This window comes from Gavialis gangeticus, unplaced genomic scaffold, assembly GCF_001723915.1.
Source record: "Gavialis gangeticus isolate Ggan-Ray unplaced genomic scaffold, GavGan_comp1, whole genome shotgun sequence".
Classification (NCBI taxonomy): domain Eukaryota; kingdom Metazoa; phylum Chordata; order Crocodylia; family Gavialidae; genus Gavialis; species Gavialis gangeticus.
In genome coordinates, this window is record NW_017729001.1 from 11712150 (window position 1) to 11717373 (window position 5224).

The window sequence follows — 5224 nt, forward strand, 5'->3', positions numbered from 1 at the left end:
GTGCACGTGGCCAGCCAAAAAGGTATTTTTTGCTGGAGCTATGCCCCGTGCCTGGCTGGAGCCATGCTCCCCATATGTCTGTGTCTGCAGCAGCAGCAGGCAGGGGGTGCGACTCCAGCCAGGCAGGGGGCATGGCTCCAGTCCAAAATGCCATGGCACACCTGGATGTGCCTGACCGCACACCAGTTGGGAAACACTGCTTTATGCTGTACTTTAAAACGCTGTTTTACGCGTTCCTGGAAATTGGCACATAACTCGAATTCACATAAAGGGACCCACTTTACAGTGTAACAAATAGGGATACATTCCAAGACCTCAACTGTACGGACCCTCAGATCCATTTCTACCCTTTTTACAAGACAATTTTGGTACTCACCAACAGCAGACAGTACACACAACCACAGGGTGGTGGTGAATGTTACCGTAATGGGGATGGCAACTACAGAAACGCATGCCGCAGACAACGAGTGAGGAGCACAGATCCCCACAGGAGACTGTATTTTGATGCACGTCACTCCCACAATGCATTGCACAAAGAAACTGACTACAGGCTTCCACCACGCCGACCACATAAGCGTGAACCTCCCTTGCATCTAATGAATTTTTGGTATAAAAAGGGTCATCGCATAAGAGTGAATTCACAGATACAGAACCTGCATAAAGTGAGGGAAACCTGTGTATGTTTGTCCATACCCCCAGTATGAAAGGAAACATTCTCCCTAACTTCAGCCCAGAGACGGTTAAGAACTAAGATCATCTCTACGCTGGAAGGGGCTTGTTGGTATAGCTATGCTGGCAAGCCATCCTAATGGAGATGTAACCACAGATGTGAGTTTTCTGGAAAATTCTGAATTGGAAATTTTTCAGGAAAAATTTCCAATGCCCTAAATAGAGTGCGATCTGATTCAGCATGTTTATTTGACTTATACTTAGTAAACAAAACTAAAAAAGTACCCCCAATGTTAATGATATGTCACAATAGCCACAAGTATTTGAACTGAAATATTTGATTAGGAAAAAAATTAAATACACCACACTTAATGTGGTTTAAATGTTATATTCAAACAAATTCAAAGCTTTATGTGGAAATAAATTATTTTTATTGGAATACTTGTAAAAATGTAAAGACAACAGCGTGTACTTCCCTTACATTGTGTTTAAATTTAAGGGAAAAAATGAAGGCACTGAAAACTGTTGACACACAAATTTTAGCACACCCAAAAAACTGCACATGATATGCCATGGTTGTCCACTCATCTACTTCAACAGAGTTTAACTCTCTTCCACTGAGGTCACTGCAGCACCTCCAGTTTCACTGTCACCATCTGTAGAAGCACTTGCACTACTTACTAGTTACATTTCAGAATCAGACTGAGGCAAAACTGATTCAGAACTACTTGACCCACATTCTCTTTCATTAAACAATGGTTTTACCAATGAGTCTATGGGCAAGGGCAACTTATCATCACACTGCATCTTCTTCACTAATTGTGCTTCTGACTGATTCTCCAGAAGCAAGAGATTTTTGAGAAATAGAAAGGTTAGCGGTGTGTTCATTTGGTTTTGATTTGACCTGCACAGCCAGTTCAATGAATTCACAACTTAATTGTTGGTTTGGATTATTACGTGAGCATATTTACCCTCCTGTTTACAAATCAATAAAACATATATGTACACTCTCACACACTTCCTAGGGATAATCACCTGAAAAACATTATTTACAGCTTTGAAATTGCTAAGCTTGTCTAATATTGTATTGCCATCCATTCACTGTTACTAATGAATTTTATGAAACAATAAATTTTTAGAAATGGAAAATTTCCCATGGAAAAATAAAGCACTGGAAAATTTTCCGCCCCACATCTCTGGATGTAACTCACAGCAGTTCCCTGAATGCAATTACCCACAGCTTTACTCCAGGGAACCAGGAGAAGTTGAGCAGTGGAAAAATGCTCTCCATACCTTCACACGAATGGGATCACCCTGATCTGGGGAGGGCATAGGGAGCAGCTGCTGCTCGCCTCCTTCCATGGGACTGGAAAAGGGGTGAAACAACTGCTGCAGCGTTGCCAGTGTGTGGAGTATGCAGGACCTTTGCTGCACTATTCAGTGGGGACCAGAGCAAAGACATGGCTCTACTTGTTCCCCACCCATACCTCACATCAGGGTCCCCAGTGTGAGAAGCAGGCAGGGGGCTATGCCACACAGCCCCTGTCCCCCAGAAACAGGAAGAATTGGAGCAGCTCCTACTCCCCATGTCTTCCCCAGGGCAGGATCACCTGTCTAAAGGCGGCACTCGGAGCAAGGGAGAGGGGGCAGCTGCAGGCTGAAGGCCAGTACTACTCCCTCACCTGTAAATATTACTAACAGTGGAAGATTTCCTGAGCCTTTTTGGGGCCTTTGTTATTACCAGAGATCCAGGTATTCCATTTACCACAGAAAATCACAGATTATTTCCTTTAAAAATAGAGAAAAATGCAGGAAACCACAGGTTTTCCCTTGCAGGTTGGCAGGGTTCCAGCCTGCAAGGGGCTGCTTGTGGTGGGGGGGAGCAGGAGATGGCTGATCAGATGCAGAGGGCACCACATCCATGGGAGCACATGTAAACATGCACATGGCCAGCTCCCCCACCTGCCTGCAGGTAAGTCTGCGGGGGGGAAGGGCAGAGGCAATGAGGTAGGAGGGCAGACTGAGGCAGCAGCTTGCACGGAGCCCCAAAGGTAAGGCAGAGAGTGGGGCAGGGTTAGGGACTGGGGGTGTTGTCCAGCTGAGGAGGGGGGAGGGGTAGATGTCGCCTGGGGCCAGAATGCATGGCTACAGGGCCTGGCTGGGGAGCGGGATGGAGCCGTGGGCAACTCATCCAGGGAGGCCAGCTCCCCACTGCTGCATGCACTCCCAGGGAGGGGTTGGGTGCCACAGGCTACATGTTGGGAGGACATGGGGGCACATGTGCCACTCTGTATTTGTGCATCCACAGCAGGACACAAGACTGCAGTCTGGCTGGAGCCTCACTGGGCAGGAGCTACCTCTGCAGCCCAGTGTGCAGGACCTGGCATGGGAGGGCAGAGTGGGGCAGCGAGACTCACTGCTGTTGCCAGGACCCCCATAACAGACTCACCACCAGCAGTGAGAGGAGCAAGGACTCGGGGAGGTGCACTGCCCTCACTTTCTCCCTCCACCAACCACTCGCATGTGAGGCCATGGCTCTACCCTAGGAGGGAGGCAGCCTGAGGGGAGCGGCAGCAGGGTCCAAGCCTGGCAGCAGGGTAGAGCCACAGCCCAGTGCATAAATAGCTGGCAGAGGGAGGAGGTGAGGACACTGCAGCTCCCCACCCCCTTCCCAATGGTCCATTACTCCTTGTGCTGCTGGCAGCAAGGCTGGCACAGGTGTTCCAACAGCAGGAGCAGCAATGATGAGTTGCACCCCACTCCACTCCACCCTCCAGCATTGGGTCCTGCCCACTGGGCAGTGGAGGCAGCTCCTGCCCATTCCAGTCCAGTCAGCCTGCAGCTCTACCACTCAAGTCTAGAGGTGCATATGCCTATGGTCACCTATGCAATGCCTACCCCACACCCCTCACTTCTGCCCTCCACACTTAGGAGCTGGGACCTGATGTCGAGGGCAGCAGGTCAGGAGTGAGGGGCACCAGCAGGACTGTAGGAGAGTGGAGGACTGAAGATCAGGAGTAAGGGGCACCAGCAGAGATGGGGGGCTGCAGGTCAGGAGTGAGAGCACCGGCAGTGCTGTGGGGGTTGTGGCTTTGAAGTGAAGTGCACCAGCATACCGGGCCTACTCATCACTACAAAGCAGGTGGAGAAAACAGCCACAGCTAGACCTGCATCCTGGTGAGTGAAGGGGGCAGGGGGAGCTGATTTTCCCATGAAAAGAAACCCAAAATCAAAAGCCAAAATATATAGGTATTTAGAATTTATTTTATTATAATGATTGAGGCACTGGTAGGCTTCCAAACTGCTTTAAAAATAGAAATCTATCAATACAATATTGTGTTCAACTGATGCATACACACACACATGCAGTGGTGTTTCATTTTAATCACAGACAAATATGGATTTGGGTTTTTTTAATCTGAGAATTTGGGATTGTTATCAGAGAATTTGGGATTTTTAAACCGAGAAAATCAGGATCTCTGGTTATCACTTACACTAGGCTACTCAAACAAAATTACCAGTGTGCTAGAGAATCTTGGGGAGGGGTGGGCAAAATATGACCCACAGGCCACATCTGGCCCGCCAGGTGATTTCATCTGGCCCGTCGGTGCCCACCAATTACTTGTACCCCACCCAGCCCATGCGCCTCGCTCCCACTCTCAAGGGTGGGAGGGCCCCAGCCCAATCTGCACACAACTTCCAGATGGGGCTGCTGCTGCCACCAAGGGACCTGCTCATCTTCCCCAGCCTCCAGTGGTCCCCTCCTTGTGTCCCTGCTGCAGTGCTGGCTCTGGGCAGCAGGTAGGCAAGTTGCAGCTGGGTAGGAGCACAGAGCGTGGGGCTGGTAGAAGCACAGAACCTGTTCCCAGTAAGGTGGCAACAGCACAGAGCTCAGGTGGGCAGCGTGTGGGGACCCCCCACACGCCCTCTCCCATGGCAAACAGCCCCCACTGCCAGCAGAAGCAACAAGTGGCGGGGGGCTTTGGGGTGCTCTTGGTGCACACAGATGCAGCTGCCTGGCAGAACACAGCTTCAGACAGTTCTGGGAGCTGCACGTGGTAGAAAGAAGCGGAGCCAAGGTGGCCCACCTCTATCACATGGGGCTCATATACAGCTCCTGGTACTCACGTACCACTGGAGGAAAGTCCTGCACAATGGAGGCTGCTGCCTTCCCTGCTCCCTGCCACCATGTGCAGGTCTCGGGATTCCTCCAGAAAGCAGAGGGCAGGACTCCCTACCACTTCCAGCAGTCCTGGGACCTGCACATGGCAGCAGTGAGCGGGGACAGGCCACCAGCTCCATCATGCACGCTTCCTCCCAGGGGCGCACGAGCTCCGGGAACTGCATGAAAGCCTTGTGTAATAGAAATGGGCTGGCCCAGCTCCCCTCCTTGCCACCATGTGCAGCTCCCAAAACTGGCTGGAGCCATGCATTGCCAGGTGGCTGCGCCTGAATAGGCCACAAGCACCCCAAGGGTCTGCTACTGTTACCGCCACTGGTGGCAGGGGGTGTGCACCATGGGGGGACCTACCAACCCCCCCCCCCAACACACACA